The 13,978-nt window shown below is 45.0% G+C and overlaps 1 protein-coding gene across 5 annotated transcripts in view; it reads left to right on the top strand.

Moving 5' to 3' along the window:
* The window catches only part of LPAR1 (lysophosphatidic acid receptor 1), a 142,547-nt gene that overhangs the window by 35,480 nt on the left and 93,089 nt on the right, over positions 1-13,978 (top strand). Inside the window, exon 1 of one of the 5 annotated variants that reach the window (XM_060199020.1) lies at positions 11,198-11,332. The exons of the other annotated variants lie outside the window; for them this stretch is intronic. The gene's annotated coding sequence lies outside the window, so the exon portion shown is untranslated. Of the gene's footprint in view, positions 1-11,197; positions 11,333-13,978 lie in introns of those variants that run through there. 5 annotated transcript variants of the gene reach the window in all.

Here is a 13,978-nt window from a genome sequence, read left to right on the forward strand (position 1 = left end):
CTACAGCAAAGAAATTGAAAGTGATAATAAAGCAATGGGTCTGCACCAAACTGAAGAGCTTCTGCACAGCAAGGTTACTGGCGCCCAAACAGAAAGACGGCTGCAGCAAGGGAGCAGACCTTTACATGACCTTTACATCAGACAAGGCGCTAATAACCAACATGCATAAAGAGCTCAGTACACTAAGCACAAAACAAACAAACAAAACCAAGCAACCCCATTAGAAAGTGGGGCCAGGACATGGGCAGACATTTCACCGAGGGAGATGTCCAGAGAAGGTGCTCAAAGTCACTGCTCATCAGAGAAATGCAAATAAAGGCACTGAGATACCACTTTACCCTGTGAGACTGTCATGCACCAGAAAAGACAGAGACGGCGAATGTTGAAGAGGATGTGGGGTGAGGGGTCACTTCTGCACTGCTGGTGGGAGTGAAAGTGGTCCCTCCTTGTGGACAGCAGTCTGGAGACTCACAGCAACTCCTTTCTCTCTCCATTTCTCTCTGTCCTATCTAATAAAATGAAAAAAATGGCTGCCAGCAACAGACGACATGTAGTGCCGGCAGGCACTGAGCCCCAGTGATGACGCTGGATGCAAAAAAAAATTGCGATACACACACACACACACACACACACACACACACACACACACACACACGATGGAATACAACTCAGCTGTTAAAAATGAATAATGAAGTTGTGGCCAGACAGTGGCGCACCTGGTTAAGTGCACACATTTCAGTGCACAAGGACCCAGGTTCAAGCCCCTGGTCCCCACCTGCAGGGGCAAAGCTTCACAAATAGTGAAGCAGGGATGCAGGTGTCTCTCTGTCTCTTTTACTCTCCATCTCCCCCTCCCCTCTCAGTTCCTCTCTGTCTCTATCCAGTAATAAATAAAGAAAATCAAAAAGGGAATGTGCACACTCTAATATGAGAAAAGATGAAGTTGTCTCCTTTACATCTTCTTGCATGAAACCGGAGGAGAAGGACAAGTACCAGATGATCTCACTTATTAGAAAAACTTAATGAAGTAGGGACAGGGGAGGCAGGGCCATAGGAACAATGAGCAAATCTAGACAGATGTAGACAGACAGTCAGCTCATGACTGTGACTGGAGACCACTGCAGTGTCCAGTGGAGGGAGTGGGGACTCAGAGCTCTGGTGGTGGGAAGGGTCTGGAGTTATAGCTATTATCTCAGAACTTTGTAAATCAATATTAAATCACTAATAAAATAAACATAAGCTTTCACATAAAAAAAGAAAGCTGAATTAGAGCAGAGAATAGCCTATAGACTTGAAGAAAGTATATAAATACAACTAACTATTAACCCCGTCCACTGACCCAGGGTCCGTGTCTGTTCACATTCAGCACAGGAGCCTGTGTGCCCTCCGAGTCCCTGTCAGTCTGAGCTCACAGTCCGTGGTCACAGCTGGAACCTTCTAGGCTGCTCTCATGTCAGGACCCGTCTTCCTGGAGGGGCAGAGCAGGCTGACCCTTCTCCCTTCAGAGAGTAGGGGGTCCCCGCCATGGCTGCTATCCAGAGAGGCCACAGGAGGGTTTGTGATGATGTTCCTGATGGAAGTGAGTAGAGATAGTGGAGAGAGGGATCTGTCTGAAGTCTAGGCATATATATATATATATATATATATACATGTATATATATATATATATATATATATATATATATATATATGTTGGTATGCATGAGACCCCTTCTGTTTCATTTGGTTTAAATCCCCCCTGCTTAACACTATTCTATTTACATAACCACTGCATCCTATTTACATAACCACTGTTAACAAGCACCACCCTCCCTCCAGGGCATTGGTGGTTCAGTGATAGGATTCTCACCTGCTCCGCCCCCTCCTTGTCACACTCTGATTTTCACCAGTCACTTTTCTCTCCACCCTCTCTATGTCACATCCTGTTTCCACCCTACTTGGCAAGTATATGTAAAGACAGCATTGTGAGTTTTAGGGTACTTGAGTTTAGCTTAGCTCGTCTTAGATTGTGCTACATCCTGCATGAATAAAGAGATACTGCCTACAGCTCAACCATGAGTCCCTGGTCGTCTGTTACCCGTGAAGCCAGCCCGGCGAAAACAACATATATATTCCCTTTATTGGGGGATTCATGGTTTACAGTGGACAGTAAAATACAGTAGTTGGTCCGTGTGTAACGTTTCTCAGTTTTCCACATCACACTCTAACCCCCACTAGGTCCTCCTCCACCATCCTGTTCCAGGACCTGAACCCTCCCCCCACCCAGAGCCCATTACCTTGGTGCAGTGCACCAGCTCCAGTCCAAGTTCTGCTTTGTGTTTTCCCTTCTGCTCTTCTTTTCCAACTTCTACGAGTGGGATCATCCCATATCCATCCTTCTCTTTCTAGGCCCATCACGTCTGCGTGGGACAAAGATTCCCTCACCAGGGCCCCAATGATGGGCAATCTGGTATTCACCAGAAAGGCCGCCATTACGTGAGCCAGTCGTTGCCCTTATCCAGCGTGTGTGGTCCTTTCTTTCTCTGAGGAGCTTAGACTTTCTCCCTGTCGTTAAAGCGCTGAGTGTGCCATTTGTTGAATCCAAACCGGTATTAGGTTTATGGGGTCTGGCCTCAAGTTAAGGAGGAAATAGACCTAGGATTTTAGTGCAGTCTAAGTCACCCTTAAGTTTTTATGCATTTTACTTGTTGATGAGTCCAGTCAAGGTTGTCATATGGACAACAAGTGTCTCTCAGTTGATGTATATAATTTTGCCAGTGTATCTCTTGGCCACTTGTGTACAATGCTTCTTCTAAAGGTTATCGTTATCAAGGGGTGACATTAATGTTGTTGCTTCCAGAAGACTTCAGTGGGTATCTCTTACTTACTTTTGTGTAGTTAGTTGAGTAGATAGGGTGGTTGAGAGAAGTGAAGCAGGGGTAGGAGAGGAGGGTGTCTAGGCCTCAGCAGTAAATGTCTGAATAGACACTTTGCCGTGCTTTCTTTAGGTCTTTCTACTTGCTTGCTGAGCTACCAGGTCCAAGCTAATCACAGGAACTAGCAGGCACTCTTTGAGGCTATAGCTGCCCTAACTTATGGATACAAGTGTACATGCACCCAGTCCCCTATGCCCGAGCCTGTATCCAGGTTCTGCAGCTTTGCTAGGGAACGCTCCATTAGAAATGGAACTAGGGAGACCCGTGTGTCAGGAAAAGTCTCACCAGAGTCTCGGAGCTAGAGGGCCCCTGGACACTGTCAGAGGCGAAATGTGGCAGGGTGGCACTGGCTGCGTTGATGTAGTTGAGGCCCTCAGAGGCAGTGCCACAGGACAGGGGTCGAGAGGAGAAGCAGGAAGAAATACAGGCAAGGTCCCAGAGGCTCCAGGACTGGGGGAAAGATGGATAATTAAGAGAATCACGAGGGTTCCATGCTGTCTTGGAGCTTAAGGAGGCAATAGACAGTCATTATGATAACCAAGTCATTTGGGAATTTGGCTTACTTTCAAGGTCCTGTGGTTCAGATTTACTATACCATACTTGACCTCATCAGGATTTATGCCATTTGGTGCTGTCTGCAGAGAAGTTAAATGCTTTATATATTGAGAGTTGATTGTGATTGTGATTGACCTGGTCTACGATTGTCAGTAACTTAGTATTTGAAAGCAGATGTACTTTTAGAAATGCTTTAACAATTTAAGCCCAGTGTCAGAATTCAGTTTACAAATTTGAAACATTAAGTGCATAGATTAAAGGAATATATACTCAGAACTGAAATTTTGGCAGTTAAACCTGAGACATTAAGTCTATTTTTCCCTGACATATTGAATTAATAGTGATACAGGGAAGTACAGGTAGAGACAACCGCAGTGTGGAAATTCTAACTTCTAGCTGTACTTTTTTAGGACCCAAAGAATTACTTGGACATACTGCTTTTAGTTCAACTAAATTTTTTTTTCATATGTCCTTAGCCAAATTTTAATGGGAAATTGGGTGGGGATACATTAAAAAATTTGGTCTGATGTCATCTTTATTCAGAAGACAAGTTAGTAAGCATTTTTAGGATTTGTTGATCTGACCCTAATTTCTGATCCTAGTAAACTGTCTCTGGATTGGATTGATTGAGCTAAGATTTTATATTTAACTTTTCTTTTTTAAAAAAATATTTTTTGTTTATTTTATTTTTGAGAGAAATGCAGAGAGAGAGAGAGAGGGAGAGAGATACAGAGAGAAACACCAGAGCAGTGCTCAGCTCTGGCTTATGGGGGTGCAGTGGATTGAACCTGGGACTTAGAAGCCTCAGGCGTGAGAGTATGTTTGCATAACCTTCATGCTATTTCCCCCGCCCTATTTAACTTTTCTTAAGAAGACTAATATAGCCACAGTAAGAATTATTCAGTATATAGGATTTATCTTCTTCACATACCAAATTTCATTTCCAAGTGATACACAACCTATCTATGTTCACGTCGTTACTATTGCATAGATTTATATCTAATAAGAAAAATACTTGGGATGAATTCAATACTGCCTTTTCTGGTTTTTTTTTTTAAAGATTTCATTCATTTATTAATGAGAAAGCAGGAGGAAAGAGAGGTCCAGACATCACTCTGTTACATGTGCCTCTGGGGATTGAACTTGGGACCTCAGGCTGGAGAGTCCAGTGCTTTATCCACTGTGCCACCTCCTGGACCACAATACTGCCTTTTTAGTACAGCTCTGCTCAAGAAAAGAAAATAAATTTAAGAAGCTCCAGACCTCTTGGCATATCTTTTCCATATAATGGTTATGCAAAGACACTTTCATGTCTGAGGCTCTCAATCCTGCACACTGCCATAAACCAGAGCTGAGCAGTGCTTTGTTAAAAAAGAGAGAAGATATTACATGCTTCTACCAGTTTCACTAAGGCTTTGTAATGTCCGTTTCTTTCTTTCTTTTTTTTTTTTTTTTAACCTCCAGAGTTATTGCTGAGGCTTGGTGCCTGAACCACAAATCCACTGCTCCTGGAGACCATTTTTTCCCCTTTTGTTGCCCTTGTTGTTTTATCATTATTGTGGTTATTATTATTGTTGTTGTTGCTGCTGTCATTGGATAGGACAGAGAGAAATGGAGAGAGGAGGGGAAGGCAGAGAGGGGGAGAGAAAGACAGACACCTGCAGACCTGCTTCACCGCCTGTGAAGCGACTCCCCTGCAGGTGGGGAGCCGGGGGCTGGAAGTGGGATCCTTATGCCGGTCCTTGCACTTTGTGCCACGTGCGCTTAACCCGCTGCGCTACCGCCGACTCCCATAATGTCCAATTTTTATAAATGATAACTACTGGCCTCATTTTTCCCCCGTTAGCTAATAGAGATTCAGTTAAAGTTTTTGTTGAATAATCCAAAGTTCCTCCCTAATAAAACTTTTGATCCTCATTTTTAAATAAGTGAGATGACTCTCAATTTGGATTCCAATCTCAGTTATTCTAGTTTTTCTTTTTAATGCTACATTTTATTTTTATTCTTGGTTTCAAAACACTTGAAACTGCTTTGTCACTAATAGTCCTTGAAGATTTATTTATACTTTAAACAACTGGGCTTGAGGGGCCTGGGTGGTGGTGATTTATTTAAGTGCACATAGTACTAAGTGCAAGGATCCCAGTTCGAGCCCATGGCTCCCCACCTGCAGGGGGGTCACTTCACAAGTGATGAAGCAAGTCTGCAGGTGTCTCTCTGACTTTCTCTCCCCCTTTCTCTCCCCTCCTCTCTCAATTTCTCTGTGTTCTATCCAATAAAAAGGAAAAAATATCTGCTAGCCGCAGTGGATTTATAGTGCAGACATCGACCAGTGATAACCACAGAGGCAGAAAACAAACCAAGACAAAACCTTCACTTGAAGGGCCTACTTTTAAATTTTGTTAATAACCATTTAAAGCAACTGATATGATAAACTGTATAGTTAGTGATTCTCAATCTGTGGTCTGCAGGTCAAAGCTGTCAGCATCAATCGAGAGCCTGTTAGTTTTTACAGATCACTGGGCCTGGCACAGACCTACTGAGGCAGAAGCTGAGTTGCATGGGGTCTGGTTCTGTCTTTTTTAAATTTTTTATTTATAAAATGGAAATATTGACAAGGCTATAGGATAAGAGGGGTACATTTCCACACAACTCCCACCACCAGAACTCTGTATCCCATCCCCTCCCCTGACAGCTTTCCTATTCTTTATCCCTCTGAGAGTATGGACCCGGGGTCACTGTGGGATGCAGAAGGTGGAAGGTCTGGCTTCTGTAATTGCTTCCCCACTGAACATGGGTGTTGACAGGTGGATCCACACTCCCAGCCTGTCTCTCTCTTTCCCTAGTGGGGCAGGACTCTGGGGAAGCGGAGCTCCAGGACAGATTGGTGGGGTCATCTGCCCAGAGAAGTCTGGTCGGCATCATGGTAGCATCTGAAACCTTGTGGCTGAAAAAAAGTTAAGATATAAATTAGAACAAATTGTTGACTAGTCATGAACCTAAAGACAAGAATATTGCAAATTAAGATTTGGGGTCTCTGTTTTAGAGAAATATCAGGTCTATTTTAGGTCTATTCTAAGGGACCTATAACTTTACTAGTTTTTGCCTGAGCCTGACAGCTAATATGGAGGTGGACCCAAGTTATTGTCTGGGGAGATGATGTCATGGCTGGAAAAAGGGCTAGAAAGCCAGATCAGGGAAGACAGTAGCTCCCAAATATGGGAAACGTATATAAATATTGTTAACTGTAAACCCCATCGATCTGATCTGGGGCCCATATTCAGCACAGGAGCCTGTGTGACCTCTGCATCCCTGTAGGTCTGAGCTCACAGTCTGTGGTCACGGCTGGGAACACTCCAGGCTGCAGTGATTTCAGGACCCGTCTTCCTCGGGTGGTAGGCAGAGTATGTTGTCCAACCTCCCTTCAGAGGATGGAACATTCCCCACCCTTGTTGATCCACGTTGAGGGCAGGGTCCTATGGGGCCCACAGAGAGGTCCATTGTGTTGTTCCTGATGGAGATGAGCAGTGACAGTGGAGAGAGGGTCTGTGAGAGCTCTAGGCCCATCATGTCTGTGTGGGATCCCAGGACTCCCTGACTAGGGCCCCAGGTGCTGGGGTGGCCCAATAGTGACCAAAGAGTCATCACTGAAGTATGCCGGTCTCTTGCTCTTACCCAGCTTTTGTCGTCCTTACTTTGATAAGGTGAGCTTTGGGGTGACTGAGGGCCATGCAGTAGGAGGTAGATGAGGAGGGTGTCTAGGTCTAAGTAGAAACTGTTTGATGAAGTACTTTAAGGTGTCTTTTTAGGTCTTTGTGCTTGCTTACTACATTTATTGACTCACTGCAAACTGATGTGCACTCTTGCTTTAAGGTATATGTTTTCCCTAATTTATGGACACATGTACATGTGCCCTGTCTCATGGGCCCTGGTCTATATCTAGATTTTGAGGCTTTGTTACGAAGTGCACCAACCGCACTGGAATTAAGAAGTCTTGTGAGCTAGGAAAGGTTGACATTCCACGCCTGATGTCTCTGGACGCAGTCTGAGATGCCAAGGTGGAACTGGTTGCATTGATTAGGTTGGGATCAGCATATAAAGTATCAGTTGGTGTGACGGGAGAGAAGCAGGCAGGAAAGTGAACCCCAGAAGTTCCATGCCTGGGAGAATTATGGGCTTTATAGAGAAGGGGAAGGTTCCTGCTGTCTAAGGATTTAAGAGGGCAATAGATAGTTATTGCTATAACTGAATTACTTGCAATTGACTTAACTTTGAATACCCCTTTGTTGGCATTTACTGTACCATAGGAGACCTCACCATAATTAGTCTCCTTTTATGCTATGTACATGTAGCTGTGCCTTGTAAAGGGACACCACCAGTTGTTTCTGTTCTCACTGGTCTAATCTTTTAGAAGATTTAATATTTTAAAGAAAAAGTCATGATTAGAAATGAAGTAACAGATTGAGCCCACTGTTAAAATTCAATCTGATTACCAATTTGAAGTCTTAAGTACTTAGATTGAAGGAACATATACTCAGACCTATGGTCTATGCATCAAAATACTTGAGACATCTGATCCATTTCCCCCCCTCATATTAATTAGTGACTTATGAGACTGTGAGGTCAAAGAAGGGTATATTGACACCATTCTCACCACCACATATCAGACAAGAGACTAATAACCAAAATATATAAAGAGCTCACTAAACTCAGCAGCAGAAAATCAAATGGTCCCATTCAAATGTGGGCAGAGGATATGAACAGAACATTCACTACAGAAGAGATCCAAAAGGCCGACGAACACATGAAAAATTGCTCCAGGTCACTGATTGTCAGAGAAATGCAAATAAAGACAACACTGAGATACCACCTCACCCCTGTGAGAATGGAATACATCAAAAAGGACAGCAGCAACAAATGCTGGAGAGGCTGTGGGGACAAAGGAACCCTCTTGCACTGCTGGTAGGAATGTAAATTGGCCCAACCTCTGTGGACAGCAGTTTGGAGAACTCTCAGAAGGCTAGAAGTGGACCTGCCTTGTGACCCTGAAATTCTTCTCCTAGGATTATATCTTAAGGATTCCAAACACCCATCCAAAGAGAACTGTGTGCACCTATGTTCATAGCAGCACAATGTGTAATATTCAAAATGTGGAAGCAACCCAGGTGTCCAACAAGAGATGAGTGGCTGAGAAAGCTGTGGTACATATACACAATGGAATACTATGCAGCTATTAAGAAGAATGAACCCACCTTCTCTGACCCATCTTGGATGGAGCTAGAAGGAATTATGTTGAGTGAGCTAAGTCAGAAAGATAAAGATGAGTATGGGATGATCCCACTCATAAATGGAAGTTGAGAAAGAAGAACAGAAAGGGAAACTCAAAGCAGGATCTGACTGAGTTTGGAGTAGGGCATCAAAGTAAAAATCTCTGGGTGGAGCGTGAGGGTGGATGGTCAGCTTCACTGAGGCGGGGGGTGTGGGGGGCACTGACCTGGTTCTCTCCTGACTGCGCCATCCCGAGCTAGCAGGGCGCGTGCTGTAGTGAAGCCTCCAGTCTCAGTTGCCGTTCCGACACACTTCAGTCCGGCACTGGGTTGGCAGCCAGTGTCTTAAATAATGTGACAGAACTTGCTTTGGGAGCCTGCAACCTTACCTGTGTCATTAATATACCCAGTCACTGAAGTGTAGACGAGAAATGCACCTCTTCCTACACAAACAGTGCTTTTCTTCTTTACGGAGGGGTTGGGGGTTAATGGTTTGCAGTCAACAATCAAGTACAATAGTTGGTCCACGTGTAGCATTTCCCAGTTTCCACAGGACACTCTCACCCCCACTAGGCCCTCCTCCGCCATCCTGTCCCAGGACCTGAGCCCTCCCCCACCCCAGAGTCTTTACTTTGGTGCAGGACACCAACTCCAGTTGAGGTTCTGCTCTGTTTCCCCTTCTGTTCTTCTTTCTCCACTTCTGTCTGTGAGTGAGATCATCCCATGCTCATCCTTCTCTGTCTGACTCATCTCACTTCACATGATTCCTTCACCGAACATTGATACCAAACAGTTGTCTGAAAACAGGGGTTAACTTCAGAATTATGTAAGAAGAGCTTAAAAATACAGGCGACCATTTCACTAAATCAAAATCTTTCTGTTTCTTGGAGGAGATGCGTGTGTGTGTTTGTGTATGTTTTGCTTTCAAGGTTCATAGCTGGGTGCCCTACAGGAACGCCAGAGAGAACAGTTTTTGTCTTCTGCTGTCACTGAAGGTAGATAGGAAAAATGCTGATATGAACATACATAGTTTTCTGAATTGTCTTTCACACAGAAATTCTTACTAGGATTTGGAAAAAAAGTATGTGTCCATAATATACACCTCATTTTTTTTCTTTAGTTACCAGAGAATTCAGTGTCATTAAAAAAAGTAAAAAAAATATACGTGTGTATTTATTTATTTATTGTGAAAGAAAGGAAGAGAGAGATAGGGGCTGGATGGCACACTCAGCCAGGCACACGCTTTCCTGTGCCCAAGGACTCTGGGCTAGTCTCTGGAAGTGACCACGCGGTGTGGGGAGGGGCTTCCCTAGTGTTGAGCAGGGCTGCTCCTGTCTCTTTTTTTTCTTCCTCTCTATTTCGCTATCAGAAAGGGGGATAAAGGTCACCAGGAGTAGTGGAATTGTCATGTAGGCACCTTCTTCCTCTTCTAGCGTTTGCCCTTCTTCCGTAGCCAGTCAACAGCGTCAGGTTGAAAGCTGTCAGGAGCTGCTTGTTGCTGGCTTTGAAAGTGACTGGGATCCATGTGGATTCTGTCGGCTAGGAAGGATCGTCAGTTTCCCCAATGAATGGGGACTCACGGGATGCACCACGGGAAGGTCGATCCAATGCATCCCAATGTAGGCACCAAGCCTCAGCAGTAATTTTGGTGACAAGGAGAGAGAGGGGGAGAGAAAGGGAGGGTGGGAGAGGGGAGATGGGGGAGAGGTGGGTACGAGGGGCTTGAACCCGGGACCTTGTGCAGTGTAACATGTGTGCTCAACCAGGTGCACCACCACCACCTGCCCATCTTTTTGTTTATTTGTGTCTTCTTGAGTTTATCTCATTTTTAATTTATTTTTTATATTTATTTGTTTTCCCTTTTGTCGCCCTTTTTTTAAAATTGTTGTTGTAGTTACTATTGTTGTTATTGATGTCATAGTTGTTGTATAGGACAGACAGAAATGGAGAGAGGAAGGGAAGACAGAGAGGGGGAGAGAAAGATAGACACCTGCAGACCTGCTTCACCGCCTGTGAAGTGACTCCCCTGCAGGTGGGGAGCCGGGGCTCGAACCAGGATCCTTAGGTAGGTCCTTGTGCTTTGCACCACATGCGCTTAGCCCGCTGCGCTACCGAGTTTTTTTCACTGATGTCTTGTATTTTTCACTAAACAGAGCTTTTGCGTCCCTTGTTAAACTCCTAAGTATTTTGTTGATTTTTGATATTTTTGTAAATGCTATTACTATAAAATATTGTTTTTCAGATAATTTATCAGAGTTTAGAAATAAAACTGATTTTAAATCTTAATTTTTATATCCTGCAGCTTGACTGGATTTGCTTATTATTTCTAACAGTTTTGTTGGTGGAGTCCTTGTGACAGCAAGTCATCTGCAGAGACAGCTTCTTCCTGTCTGGATGTCCTTGGCTTCTCTTTATTGCCTGATTGTTCCGGCTGGGGCTCCTGGCCCTGTGTGGAGCGGGCGTGGTGACAGTCACACTCTCTGGTCTTCTCCTCATCTTGCTGGGACACTCATCCTGTCCCCGCTGGCACGATGTTGGCTCTGGCTTTGTCTCCACGACCTTTCCTAGTTTGCCACCTCTTCCTTTTTACCCACTCTGGTGAGTTTTTGTCATGAACTGATATTAAATTCTGTGAGATGCTTCTTTCTGCTTCTACTGAGGGGAGAGTATGATCTTACCTTTGATTCTGTTTTGGTTTGTCCTTGCTGATTTGGATCGTTTCTCACTTTCAGAGATCTTTGGTCTCATGGGAAGTTGAGTCAGGTCTGCTGGAATATGCCTGAGGATTTTTGCCCTCTAATTATCTCATTATTTTTGCCCCTCTAATTATCTAGTCATATTGACCATTTTTCTCCTTGCAGTGTCCACATCTGCATCAGGATGGTGCTGACCTTGTAAGATCAGTCCACTAGTGTTCCATCTTCTTTTTGGGGAGAGAACTTGTCATCAATTTGACATCAGTCATCCTTCAGATGTGCGGTGGGGTTAGTCAGTGCAAGCACAGTTTTAGTTTCCTTTATTGATTTTTTTTTACTACTGTTTCAATCTCTACTTTTTTATTGGTCTGTTCAAATTTCCTATATCTTCAGCAATCTACCTGGTAGGTTGTGTATTTCTGGAATGCATCTGTTTCTTCTGGGCCATTCTGCTTGGTGGCATATAGTTGTCCACCGTCATGATTCTTGTGCCTTTATAACCTTCTGAAGTGTCACTTCAGCTTGAGGTCGGCGGGGTCCAGAAACAAGGTGACTGACAGAATTCTGCCCTTTAATTCACGCGGGCCCTGCTTGGGGGCCACCTTCCAGCTGTCAGGCAGCGCCTCCTGTAAGTCTCCCTGCATGTCGTAGGGGCTCTGGTTGCTCCCCGCCCAGCTGGGAAAGAGCTCATTCTTTCCGGTACCAGGCACTGACACAGGCAGTCAGGGAAGCCTGGCCCACTGTTTCCAGACACACCAGACCTCAGCTAAGTGCAAACAGCTGCACGTGGGATGGGGGCCAAAAGAAATCTGTGTGATGCTGTGGGTCCGGCTGAGAGCAGTTCATGTGACATGGGGCTGAGATCAGGCTCTCAAGGGGAGCCGTCAGGCCCCAGCAGGAGAGGGACCCCCGCCTGTCACCCTCTTTCCGTTTCCCCGCTGGAAGGGGAGGCTGTTTCTGGAGTGGACCATGCCCGCTGCCATTTCTTCAAGTCCAGAGCTGGGACAGATGAGCAGAAGTCTTGGGAGACGAGGCCTGGCTTGCAGCGGTGGCCGGGCCTCCACCTCAGGCCCTGCTTCCTGGTTAGGCCCAGGCCCAGGCCACCCCTGGGCAGGCAGAAACAGCACTGATACTGTTGGCCTGTTTCTCCCTCAGGACTTTTGCTCCTTAATATTCATTTAGCCGAACTGTTTTTGTTTTTTTTTAATTTTTGTATTTTCCAACTCTGTTTATACTAGAATTCTCCTACAATGCCTTATCTTCTATTTGTTTTCACACTAGTTATAGCTTTCTGGGGGACAGGCTGTGGTGCACCTAGTTGATTGCACACATTACAGTGCACAGAGACCTGGGTTCAAGCTCCCTGGTTCCCACCTGCTGGGGGGGAAGCTTCAGGAGCGGTGAAGCAGGCCTGCAGGTGTCTCTCTGTCTCCTCCCCTCTCAGCCACTCTCTGTCTCTACCCAATAATAAAAATAATAGTAATACAAGGACTATTCTGTGAGGCACTGCATCCTCCATATGTTTGGGTTATCCACCGTGGAAGGCCCCTGCCCGGCTGCTGGCTCGTGAGGTGCTGAGGATTCATTCGCGTTCTTTCTCCCCGCAGCTTTGGTGGTGGCCAGGCACAGGAAGGGGCTTGGTGCTACTTTGTGGCTTTATCATCTCTACAGTTTAAATGAAAAGAGTCTTTCCATTTTCTGTGATGTGTGTGTGTGTGTGGCAAATGGCTTCACTCACAGTTTTAGAAGATTCCCACCACTGTATCTGAGCTGCTTTTACTGCTGTTTCAAGCTCTACTTTTTTATTGGTCTGTTCAAATTTCCTATATCTTCAACAATCTACCTGGTAGGTTGTATATTTCTGGGATGCATCTGTTTCTTCTGGGCCATTCAGAACTCAGGAGTTAGGAAACACTCACAAGCCTGGGAGATTGCTTTTGTTTCTGCAAGAGGCTCTTAGACCACGTGCAAGAACGAGGAGTCACTGTTTCCCTCAACTTCACATTCCGATTCCTTCAGAAGGGTGATGGCGTCTGAGATGTTGCTCAAGAAAGAGGTGGGTTAGTGGACAGGGCCAGCCTGTCCTCACTGACCTCTCGGGCTGACAAGAACCATCTCTGCAAAGTCTCAGGGAGCCATGCTGTTCACACTCTCTCCACCCACCTGGGAAAGACTCATCCTCTCACTTGCATGAGACCCGCCTTCTGTGATGCCCCCCGTGTCTGCTGGAATGAGCAGCTTCCCAGGAGGGCTTCATGGAGGAAGCCTGCTGGATTCAGGAGCAGGAGGGGCAGTGGCATGAGCCTCCTTATTCTTCCCATGCAAAGTGGTACTAGGACTGTGGTCAACAGGTTTCTCCCCTTCAAAAACTCTAGGCAGGATGGCTATGTATAGACTTATATATTATACATTGTCTTTTTTTTAAGCTTTTATCTCCAGTTTAATTAGAACTTAGTGATGGAAACTAGGTTTCTTAGTTGGCTCTTGAACTTTAAAAACAAACAAGACATTCATACTTTCGTAGCATATTGTGGGCCAAACAACATCT

The sequence above is a fragment of the Erinaceus europaeus genome, chromosome 10, assembly GCF_950295315.1.
Source record: "Erinaceus europaeus chromosome 10, mEriEur2.1, whole genome shotgun sequence".
Taxonomy (NCBI): Eukaryota; Metazoa; Chordata; class Mammalia; order Eulipotyphla; family Erinaceidae; genus Erinaceus; species Erinaceus europaeus.